Source organism: Pteropus alecto, unplaced genomic scaffold (genome assembly GCF_000325575.1).
Source record: "Pteropus alecto unplaced genomic scaffold, ASM32557v1 scaffold52, whole genome shotgun sequence".
Taxonomy (NCBI): Eukaryota; Metazoa; Chordata; class Mammalia; order Chiroptera; family Pteropodidae; genus Pteropus; species Pteropus alecto.
In genome coordinates, this window is record NW_006433941.1 from 1,694,761 (window position 1) to 1,706,605 (window position 11,845).

At 39.3% G+C, this 11,845-nt stretch overlaps 1 pseudogene; it reads right to left on the minus strand.

The window, feature by feature from the left end:
- Positions 1-862: 862 nt before the first annotated feature.
- Positions 863-1,335, minus strand: LOC107195434 (annotated as a pseudogene).
- Between the last annotated feature and the right edge of the window lie 10,510 nt (positions 1,336-11,845).

Here is an 11,845-nt window from a genome sequence, read left to right on the forward strand (position 1 = left end):
ACAGGGTGGCTTGAATGGCCTCACAGCATGTCAGCTGGCCTCTCAGAGAGTGAGTGATCTTAGAGAGAGCAAGGAAGAATCATAATGTTTTTTTTATGACCTAACATTAAAAGCCACACTCCATCTTTTCTTTGGTATCCTATTTGTTACATAGGTCAACCCTCTTCAGTGTGGGAGAGGACAGACAGCACAGGGGCCTGAACAAAAGGAGACAATAAGCATTGGGAGCCATATTTGGAGGCTGGTTAACACAGAAAGTGATACTGTCTTTCTCTTTAGTGCCATGACATAAATCTACCTTTCAAATAAATTTGTCTAGTATTAAAAAGCTAGTCTGGTTTAAACAAAAATGTTAGAATGCTAAATTCTAACACAAATGGTCCCCAGATATCACAAAAATTGTAGAAGTACAAAGGAAAAGGCTACTTTGCCAGTGTCGGTCCCAGCCCTCTGATTGTAGTGGCTGCTCCAGGCAGCCCTTGCCTCAGCGGGGAGAGGGCAACCACTGGCAGACCTCCATGTAGAGAAGTTCCAGGCTAACAGTAATGATCCCTTTATCTTCACTCTGAAGATATCTTCTTGTCTCTGATGTGCTTTGTGCTGCCACCTTGTGCACTGCAAATGAGACTTGGAGTTATGACCTTGAGGTGACCTCAGTCTTTACTCCTTGTCTTTTTTTATGCCTATTGCTCCTGCTTCCTGTTGCATTGAGTGATCTGTCTAAAACCAGATATGACTTTACGGATCATTAGACATTAGAGACTGTAGATTTGTCCTCATTTATTAAAAAACTTAAACTGATGAAGTTTCTTTTTCTTTTTCTTTTTTTTTTAAGATTAAAAAATAAAAACCGTCATATTTATTAGAGTTGTCCACATTCAGCAGTGATGATCTTCCTGCTGGTCTTGCCATTCCTGGATTCAAAGCAATCCATGGCCTCCACAATATTCATGCCCTCTTTCACCTTGCCAAAGACCACATGCTTGCCATCCAGCTGCTCAGTCTTGGCAGTGCAGATAAAAAACTGGGAACCACTTTTGTTGGGTCCAACAAATGCCATGGACAAGATGCTGTATGCTTCGGGATGAAATTCTCATCATCATTTTTCTCCCTATAGATGGACATGCCACCCATGCAATTATGGCATGTGAAGTCACTACCCTGGCACATAAATCCAGAAATAATTCTGTGACAGCAGAAACCTTTATAACTAAATCGTTTCTCCCCAGTGCTCAGAGCACAAAAGTTTTCTGCTGTCTTTGGAACTTTGCCTGCAAACAGCTTGAAAGAGATGCAGCCCAAGGGAAAGTTGGAAAACACAGTTGAGTTGACCATGGCTGGGCACGAGTGGCTCTGGGGCAGCAGTGTCTGCAAGGACTGAAGTTTCCTGTCTAAATATCTTTGATGTTTATTTTGTTGTATTTCAGAAATTTCTTCACCTGCGTCCTGAAGATATTAGAATATCTTTCTAGATATTATGTACCCAAGATCAGGCTGAGCAGTCTTACAGGCAGGCTCTAAATTCCATGTTGCTAGTGCACCCATGTTCATATGATCACTCATGTTCATATTTCTTTTTAATTGCTTGATTTTCTTTGTGTTTATTGCTAATTTCCCTCCACACTTTCCCAAAGCTTCTCAGTGCAATTTTCTACAAAGTCAATTACATCAGAAATTTATCTGTTCCATTTTTTTTCCTTAGATACATTTCTCAACGTTTTTTCTTCTATCTGAACTGTATAGCCCTTATCTGAACTATCCCTTTTTTGTTGTTGTAATTATTGAAATTCTCTTTGTCTTCCTCCTGGGTTGAATTTGCTGTTCCTTGGATCTCACGTTTAAGTTTCTTTCTTTGGTGAAGTATATCCTCCCATAATCGTTTGAGTTAAGATGATACCAGCAGAATGCTTAGCCATGATAGCCTTCGATTTACCTGTCTCTTAAGTTTGTCCCATTTTGGATCAGTTATCATCTAAATGTAGTGTCCAGTTGTTATACTGGAATCTCCTTGCACAGCATCCTGGAACTTATCATCACTTCTCTCCTGTGTTGTATTTCCTACTTCCTATATTCTAGATCATATCTATATAGATTCTTGCTTTATTTTCCTCTTAAGAAATTCCATGGGAGGTAAAGTTTTTAGAATATTTTAAGTATAACAATTTCTATACCTTTTCTTATTAGTTTGCTATATATGAGATTCTAAGTCGAAACTCATATTCCTTTAGAATTTTGAGAACATCGCTCCATTGTTCTCTATCTTTAAGTGTTGCTGCTGAGAAGTTCCAAGCCATTCTCAATCCTGATTCTTCAAATGCGATTCTCTCTGATAGCTTGCCGAGTTTGTCATTTATTTTCTGAAACTTCACCATAATTTTCCTGGGTGAAAGTTTAATTTCTTCAAACTTATGCTTTCAGTTTGAGAATTTATATCTTCATTTCTGTTCTGCAAGAGTTTATTGATCTTATTGTCGATGATGGTGATTCTCTGCTTCTCTTTTCTCTGCTCTCCTCTTCTGAAACTCCAATTATTTAAGTGTTGGACCTCATGGATCACTCTACTAATTTTCTTATATTTCCTTTCTTGTTTTCCCTTCCTTTGTCTCTTTCCTAAGAGATATCTACAACTTTATCTTTCAACCTTCAGTTTATAATTTCTAATATCATGTTTTTAATTCCCAAGATCTCCTTTCTTCTTTGAATGTTTATTTATTTAAATATAGAATTCTGTTCCCTGCTCGTAGCTCATATAAGTAATACATTTTTTAAACATTCTTCTCTGAAGATGTTAGTACTATGTTCTTGAAGCTGTCTTCTTCCTGCAGTTTGTTTCATACATGTCGTTTCTAGTTGTTTGTTTCAGTCTTTGTGTAGACGTTTTTCTTGTATCTGTTCAACGTTAAGAATGAGGGACTGAAAAGGCTAATTTGAAATTCTGAGCATGTGAGTATAGTCTTAAAAAAAGATACTTGAGGAAAATGAGAAGGAGTTTAAAATACAGTGTTGTCATTACTGTGATTGGGACAGCACCATGTGTTACTAGGAGAATTTGACATGAGTGGGCATCTGACTTTGATGGAGGGTCAAGGCAGGCTTGGCTTTATGACTGGGAGTAGGACTTATCCTGTCAAAGAACATTCCAGGCCCAAGGAACAGCATTTATTTATTCATTCAATAAATATCTTTATGTAGTAGGCATTGAACTAGGGTGCAATAATAGATAAAACCGACAGTTTTCACTTTCTTGCCTTTAAGAGGGGAAGACAGATAAGTAATCAAGCAATTAAAACATACTGAGATAGTTGTGAAGAAGCCCTGTGTTATATCCTTTGATTAGAAATTTGAATACAATCTCCCTTAAAATAACATTGTCAGAGAGATAAATGGTATTTCAGGTAATGTGTGGGTGAAATTAGATTTTATGGACTAGCCTAAGAAAGACTCGCACCATTTACATCATTCTAACTGTCAAAGAAATGCATTAATTTTTAAGTGCCCACTATGTACTAAATGCTCTGTAGGCATTTTGCACTTCAAAAAACTGACTTAAAACTGCATTTTAAAAGTTTTGTTACTGCCTATAATTTTATGAATGGCAAAATGTGGGATTAAATTAGTACCAGATTTTTCTCTTGTTGAGGATGGTCTCTCCCTTGAAAGTCTTTGATCTTCCGGGCATTGATGCTGAGTTCAATATGTGTTTAGCACTACGGCTTTGGGAAAGTCATTTACTTGCTTTGTGTGTATGTATATTTGTATGTGTGTGTGTCTATTTTTTTATGTGTAAAGTGAGGGGAATGGCTTCTGCCCACTCATCTGGAATAGCAGTGTACCTGCCCCACCTGGAATATGATCAGAAACACCTTAGTTGTGCTCACTCCAACAGAACCCCAAAGGGCAATGAATTATTGTTGGGGGGAATAGATGAAGTAAGAACTGAGAAATGGTTTTTCATTTTAGTTTTGTCAGCAATTAGGTGAGAGCCCTTTCACTTTCTCTCCTGGTGGTTTTTCTCATTTGTAAAGAGGGTCAATTATATCTGACCTGCTCATTTCCCCCACTCACGGAGAGGATCAAAGCAGGCAATAAGTGAAAAGTCAAAAGGTTGATGCAAATTTGAGACATTTTTCTGGCAATGAATACATCAGGCATGTGGAGATCCTGCAGGATGGTGGCCCCCTCTCCCCACTCTGTTAGGACATAGGAATTAGGCTGCAAAAGCAAGCCCAGCACAAACTCCGGGGTGATGAGAGAATGCTTCTGAGTTTTGTTCTTACCTTCACTGTTCCTGGCTTATTTAGGGGACAGGCCACCCAGAAGCAGGCTATCCCATGGCCTACCTGAGAGAGACCACAGGCTGCCTGTTTGGCAGGCCATTTTCCTTCCGTTGGTGGACTTGACTGCCAATAGCATGCAGTAGACTACTTGGAAGTTCTCAAATTGTGGTCCTCAGGTCAGTTGCATCAGCCTCACCTGGGAACTGGTTGAAAATGCAGATTCTCATATCCCATTGCATTTACTGAATCAGAAACTCTGAGGGTTAGACCTAACAATCTGTGTTTTAACAAGTGTCCAGAAAATTCTGATGTTCTCACTAAAGTTTAAGAACCGCTGACTCAGAGAAGCACTACTCAGACTTTAATGTGACTTCAAATTCTATTAAAATTCAGATGCTGGCTTGGAGAGTCTGTGCTGAGGCTTAGAACAGAGTCTACTACTCTAAATAGCTGCCAGGTGATGCTGATGCATCTGGACCACAAACCACGCAGTGAGCAGCAAGGCCATGGAGGAAATAGCTGGGATATAGGACTGGGTCTTGCCACTAACATGGTGGTGACTCACAGGCAGCTCACTTCTGCTTTCACCTTTGGTTCTGCTCCCTCTCCCGCCCCCCGTACCAGGTCTATAAGTGGAGGTCTGATCGTCCCTCAGATTCTGAGAATCTGGGAATCTGATATTGTATAGTTCTAATTTTATGAATTATTCATAGGACATGTGACTCAGGATTCTCAGAGAGTCTTAGGAACTCCTCTCAATAAAAGAATAGTAGAGTGGAATAGCTGAAAGGAAACAGCTGGAAGCAAAAGAAATGGCTTCTTAAGATGCTCTAAGAGCTAGCAGGGGCATGTCCCACCAAGGATATGGCTGAGAGGCTGGGCTGGGATGTGCTGGCAAACCACATCACAGCATCTACCTCCTCTAGCGTTCTTACCACCAGGTTTAGAAATGCTTTATTGACACGCTTCTTTGCACAAGTTCCTTCATGGCAGGATGATGATTCTCAGAGGCACCCACAGCTTGTGGAGAGATGTTTGGAGGAAGAATCTGACACTGATCGTGGAAATGGTCCATGCTTAAGATTAAGAGACACCTCATCACTCCATGGCCACTTTATATATCCTTTCCTATTTTATAAGACATACACAGCTTCTGGCACCTGGTAGCTTTGGTTTTTTTTTTTTTCTCCCCCGCAGCACAGATTGACTTTATTTCCAGAGCTTTTCAAAACTCCCGTGGTAACACATCCAGTTCCCAGGTGTGCAAACTGGCTGGTCTGTTGTTATAAGCCTTCCCAACCCACAAAGCTAAACTCTGCATTCTTGGTTTGAATTCTTCTTTCTTGAGGAACTCCGGCTACTGTGAGGTCTTTTCCACTTCCTGGTGAAGCAGTTTCTGAGTGCACAGATGTTGAAGCTGCAGTTTGGCCACAGCTGCCCTCACAAGAGCACAATTCATTAGTACAGAACTTTAGGAGGGCCCTCACCCTCTGTTAGTGTCAATATTTGTTTAGAGGAGATGGTGGGGAGGGAGAGGCAAAAGGTGGGCCAGAGAAAAAGAAATGATAATGAACACATTCCAGCCTGAAGACTGCATAACACAGTGCATTGTTCATTCCTGGTCTGAGCCCAGACTTGGCCTGCTGAGGCCAAAGTGGTAGTGGTAGAAATACGGCAGAACCAGAATTAAGGTTCCATCTAGCTTTTTTTGTTTGCTTTCATTTTTGTTTATACACAAGTCTATATTTCTTGATGAAAAGTTAGAAAAAACAATTCATAATCCCTCCTATCACAGATAACTATTATTAACATTTAGCATATTTCAGACACTTTTTCTTTCCGTAAACCTAATAAGAATGTATACATATCCATATATTTATAGTTTTAGTATAAATGAGATTATAATGAACTTACATTTCTTTGACTTCAATTATAAAATTATTACTATATTACATGCATATAAGTATATAAGTGTCAACATCACCATATTTAATGGGTGCACAGTAATCTATCATATGTATGTACCATAGTTTTTAGAATCAGTCCTCTGAATCAGTCCTCTGTTTTTAACATTCAGGCTGTTTGCAACTTTCTATTGATGTCATCTGTGTTTGACTAATATCCATGATATTTTTCTTGGCATAAGTTTCTCAGGGCAGAATTGGGATAAAAGCTATGCATATTATTCAAGGCATTTGGAACATCTTACCAAAGCAAATTCAGAAAAGCTGTAATAATTTACACTTCCCTTGACAGTATATAAACATGTCTACTTATTAGTATACTTACCAACTAGGGATCCTTATTCTTCTTTTAATTTACAAAAAAATCTTGACAATTTAACTAACAAAAATGGTGTCCCATTATTTCAGCTTCTTTGGTTACAAATAAATGTATTCCTTATTTGCTTTTCGTATTTTCCTTTCTGTGAATTGCCTGTTCATATCTTTTGCTCATTTCGTTTTCACATCTGGTACTTTTCTTTTTCTTGTTGATATCTAAAGATGCTGTTAATTTTTTGTCCACTGTATGTGTTGCAAATATTATTCCCAGTTGGGTGCTTGTTTTTTAATATGATTAGTGGTGTTTTGCAATGTGGAGATACTTTAAAATTTTATGTAGGCTAATCTATTAGTCTGCTGTGAGGCCTCTGTCTTCTGGAGGCTTGCTCCTGAGGTGTTTTAGGCACAGATGCTGGGGTAGGCTCTCATTTGTCAGAGTCTCACATGGCACTGTTGAAACTTAGAATTTAGAGCAAGAGCTTAATCACATCTGTTTTGCTCTGAGAGCAACACATGTTCCTCTAGGAACTGCCCTGGATCCTTAGCAGGTGTGTAGGCATTTCTGTTTCTTTATTGTTGTTTGAATTGCTAGTGTCAGGTCTTTCCAAGGTTGAAGTTCTCAAAGTTGTTTTTCTGGAGTTTTCTTAGCTTCAGAATACCTAGGACACTTTAGTAGGTGTCCAGATTCATGGTCTTTAATGCCAGTAGTCACACAAGACACAGAAAATGAAGCTTTTTTCTCATTCAGAAGGTCTGATTTGGTATTGTTTGTTCTCTGAAATGAGGCAGAGTATTTAGTAGCATTGAGAAAATAATTAATAATTTAATAATGCTATAATCAATAATTTAATTATTATTTAATATTAATAAATACTTAATAATTTAATGACTTAATGGAAAGGTGAAGTCACTTGGCTGATTGAAAATCACTACCTTTATAATGGAAAAATTATCTTGGGATGTCAAATCTCTCATTTTTGCATTTTCCTCTCCCTCTGACCTCTGATCTATAACCAAGTTTTGTAGATGCTTTGTAAGAACTCTTTCTCTTTTTTCTTATGACTCTTGCCTCTTTTCTATTTCCATGGTACATCCTCCAGGAGGTCCTTGTCATATCATACCTGGATTATTGGAATAATTCTCTCATTTTCCTCCTTTGTTTCATTCTCTTCTCCAAAAATCACACCGAATACTGGGTTTCCTCTTCATCTCCTCATCTTTGGTGAAACACCTCCAGTGGCTTCTCATTTTATATACACTCTAGCTCAACCCTCGAGGAACCCCACCATCTGGCACCCCTTAGGAGGCCCCACATGAATCACCCTCCCAGCCAAAGGGGATGGTTTATGGTCCACAGAACCACCTGCCTCCATTGCTCTACTCAGGCCATTTCCCATGATGAAACAACATTTCTAAGGCCAAAGTTCCCAGAGTTGTTTTTTACAACAGTTTCCTTAGTTTTAGAAGAGACAAGATACTCTAATGGTGTCCAGCCGTAAGGTTTTACTCTTCCTGAGAATCTTTAGAGAGATTATTTCCTTCATGAGCACTTAAACTATCCAGCCTTGTACTGTTATTTTTCATTACATTTCTTGTTCTCACTCTCCAGTGACACAGGTGGCCTCAGAAGGCAGGGAAGCAACCTCTTATTTCCCTTCATTAGTAGGCGCTCCATAAGATGGTTCATGGCAGTTTCCCTTAATAATGTGTTAAAAATAGTTGGTTCTTCAAAAAGGTAAACATAGAATTATCATATGACCCAGCAATTCCACTTCTAGGTATATAGTTAAAAGAACTGAAAACAGATGTTAAAACAATTACTTATATAGAAATGTTCATAGCAGCATTATTCACAGTAACCAGAAGGTGGTTACAAAAGGTGAGAACAAACCAAGTGTCCAACAGATGGATGGATAGACAGAATGAAGTGCATCTATACAATCAAATATTATTAATAGTCATATAAAAGGAGCAAAGTACTGATCCATGTTACAGTGAGAATGAACATTATGCTAAATGACAAAAGCCAAACACAAAGGTCACATGTTGTATGATTCCATTTATATGAAATATCCAGAATAGCTATCTCCATAGATGTAGAAAGCACACTAATGATTGCCAAGGGCTTGGGGAGAGAGGAGAGGATGGAGAGTGATGCTTAATGGGTATGGAATTTTCTTTTGTGGTGATGAAAATGTTTTGGAACTAGGTAGAGGTGGTGGTTACACATCGTGAATGTACTAAATGCCACCGAATTGTTCATTTTAACATGATTAATTTCATGTTATGTGAATTTTATCTCAATAAAAACAAAAAACAAGGAAAAATCCTTGCCTGTTGCTACATGAAGTTAGAGGGACAGATGACAAAGGACTTAGCACTAGAGGCTTTTGGGACCTGCTTTGGTGTTTCAATGTCTACTAGATTTTTCTCAATGTCTCATCGAAAGTGAAGTTAGGGAGAAGGGTCAGGGCATATAATATTCTGGTTGTTAGTTAAATATTAGGATTAACTGCAATTGTATGCTTCATCCTGTTCTTCTCCAATAGAATTTGTTTTAAGTTTTGGAAATTCATCTTTGATGTTAAATTATATAAAAAAAACAATTTCCCAGTTGCTAGTTTCCTCAGATGAGAAAACCAAATAAAGTATGACTTTATTCCCTCCTATTTAGGGGCTTGGGTTTCCCTCCAGCTTCTCATGGGCCACACTGGCACCTCCTGGGAGTAAGGAGCTCTGGAGGATGCCCGATCATAGCCCTTAGAGCTGTGCTCTTCATCTTAGGGGCTGCTGCTGCGTCCTTATTTTGTTGTGTTCTTACCATTTCCACACCTCAACCAACTCCTTTCACACTTTTCCCCCAGTATAATTTTAAAAGGTAAGATTTTAAAAGGCGTTTAGCTTGAAATGATTAATCAAGTTACAAGGAGAGGGAGCTCCTGAAAGTCTGAAGAAACAGGGAGGAATGATGTTTTATGCTCTATTGAAATGCAAATATGCCGGCCACACACCCCTCTGTTATAAAATTTGAAATGAAGTGTTTCTGGAAAGTCTTGCTTCTCTTACCTTTCTGCTACCTTCCCTGGCTGATCGTTGGCTTTGGATTAAGTGTGGTTTTGCCAACTCAATTTTAAAAAGTCACAGCTAAAAATGTAAATTAAGTGAATATAGAACTCATGCTCCCTTTACGTGGAGACAGAGGGAGAGGAAGAGGGAATGTATGTTGCTCCACCCTTTAAAATCTTTATTTCTACTATTTTTCTCTAGGTTATCCAAGAAACATTTATTGAGCACCTACAATGTACCAGCACTGTGATAGAAGATAGGTGTTTCATGACATGTCAGTGAGACACAGTTTCTGGTATCAAGGAGTTTGATTTTTCCTTACCCTAAAAAGATACAATTGTTTTTAAGTTCTGACAACTATGAAAGTCATGGTTAAAATGATTTCAGTTTTCTCTTCCATAATAAAGACCTTCAGCCTCCCAATTCCCTCTTTCAACACACACATTTTTTTAATGGGGTTCTCAAGACTTACAGCAGCTGAAATAGTTCTAGGAAAGAGATGTGGTAATGGAAAGAGCTGGGGTGTAGCCCCAACAGATGGGCCTTTCCAGCTCCAAAATCCTGGAAGGACCCCACGTATGGGCAGGAGGTGGTGGCTTCAAGTGAGATGTGCACCTCACAGTATCACAGACAATTTTGGAATGTCTGGGACTCTTCCAGGGCCCACCATGTATGGGCTTGTGTGGCTAAAAGAGGAAGGCTACTTTTAACATCTGCTGCAGAACAAAGCCCCAGCCCTGGAGAGGGAGCCCTCCTGAATTTGGAGCCGAGGTCTGCTGTGCATATGGTTGGTTTGAAAAACATCCAAGACTATAGTCTGCTTGTTTGCACAGTATGTTGCTGCCACATTCACTTAAGGACCTCGAAACAACCAATACTCAGGAAAACAGACCTGCCATTCTGTAAATGTCTCTCTAAAGACCTCAGAGAAACCTAGCAGTGCAGTATAGATCAAGCCAGCTAAATGACCTCTTTGGGCCTTGCACTACATTAAGTAGTTGTCAGACTGGGTTCCGTGGGTCTTCCAATTGTAGCTCCATTAAAAACAAATCTGACCTTGCCTTCCTTGTGGGAATATTGTGATTGCTATACATCCTGGTTTGCTTAGGATACTTCTAGTTAACTCTGTTGTCCTAGAGGATCTATTATTAACCCCTCTTTTTATTCTTCAGAGTGTTCTGGTTTGGACAACAAATTATATGAACAGCTTAGTTAGTGATGACCTAGAACAGGGAGGGGCCTGTAGGCCAAATCTGCTCTGCATGAGTTTCCTTGGTCAGCTTAGTATTGTAAACAAAATCAAATGTGAACATAGTAGGCAGGACCTGTGCCTGTCTTTTCCCACAGTGCTCGCCATTCCCTAATGTCTTTTTCCTACCACATGTCTCTTGCATGACAGCCTTTGTTGTCTTTTGAATGTTAAACCCTTCACCTGTAGGGATAAACTGTGCAACTCTTGTCTTGTCTTTGTCTTATTGGCATATTTATCAGTAGGGCTGGCGAGTGGAAACATGGAAAGTTTGTGAATGGCACCTTGAACTGCAAAAATGACTGGTGTAGAGAAGTAACCTTTTTAGATAGGTTCAAAGGCCCGTAGCTAATGACCTTATTTCTTAATAATCTTTCTGTATCTATTTTAAGATACCCAAAATTTGGATATTCTTATTCAGTGATGTGTTAAGCATACTCCTGAATTTCTGATGTGTTGAGAATACTTTCAGGGGCAAGTAACGAAATATCTGCAAATATAGTGGTTTCATCAATGAAGATAATTATCTCATGTAAGAACTAACAAGGTTGATTTAGCACAGCAGTGATGGCAGCATGCTGGGTTAGCCTCTTCCTGCTGCTCTTGGTCTCTCCCTTAGGGTTCCAAGATGGCTGCAGCAATGCCAGTCATTGATCCTTAGACCAGCATTCCAAGCAGGAAGGAAGGGGCAGAAACAAAAGTTTTCTTCTCCTAAGTCTTCATCTTTTTAATTTAGGTGGAAAGTCCTTCCCAGGAACACACACACACACACACACACACACACACACACACACACACACCAGACTTCCCAGGTGCTACTGCTCAGAAATGTGTTTCATGACCTCCTGCTGCAAGGGATGCTGGGGATGAAGAGTGATTACCATGATTTTCTTGTACTAGAGCTGGCATAGGAAGTGCCTCTTCTGAGAGCAGAGCTCTTTTCTCATAACCTGAACAAAACCAGCTGTAAC